Raw genomic sequence first — 700 nt, 5'->3', positions numbered from 1 at the left:
TCCTTATGTGCACACATGCATAATGGCACATTGACACACTCTCATACATACAACCAGAGACACAAAAAGTCTCCACCTAGACATGCACACAAAAAGCGCAGAGGCAGGTAGCCTGCCTGCCTGCCATGCCAAGTAGAGGATTACAGTGCAAATCAGAGGCTTACCTGGAGAGAGTGTAATATAAAAACAGACAATACACCATGATGGCTATCTGGATACACACTAGGAGGGATGGTCAACATTTCATTGTCTGAGTAACATGGACCCAAAAAGGACCTGTATCTGGAAAGATCCAATGGCATACAACTTTATAGAAATGTACCCAGGTCTGTATATGATATCAAAATAAAAGATCCAGTCTGTAATCTTCTGCATACTGTCCATATCACCACTTTGGTATACAAGGCTTTGACTGCTGGTTTTTGTGTCTGATTTGACTAAATTTGACTGGAATGAAGCTGCTGGTATTTTGCCAGTCCTTCATGTCAGGACTTAATTATCTTTCATGTTGAGCCATTTCAATTAAAAAAGGGCAAATTGGTAAACAACAATAGCTGACACTTATACGCCATATTAGCTCATCTAAACCCATGAAAACAAGCTTGTAGATCAGAATTCCAAATGTGTTTTCGGCACAACCGAGACTTCTGTACTGACCTCAAAACAGAGCGTGATGGCAAAACAAGTGCTATATTAAGAT

Source organism: Morone saxatilis, unplaced genomic scaffold, assembly GCF_004916995.1.
Source record: "Morone saxatilis isolate NCDOM2014 unplaced genomic scaffold, NCSU_SB_2.0 Contig17, whole genome shotgun sequence".
Classification (NCBI taxonomy): Eukaryota; Metazoa; Chordata; class Actinopteri; family Moronidae; genus Morone; species Morone saxatilis.
This window is presented reverse-complemented; position numbering follows the sequence as displayed.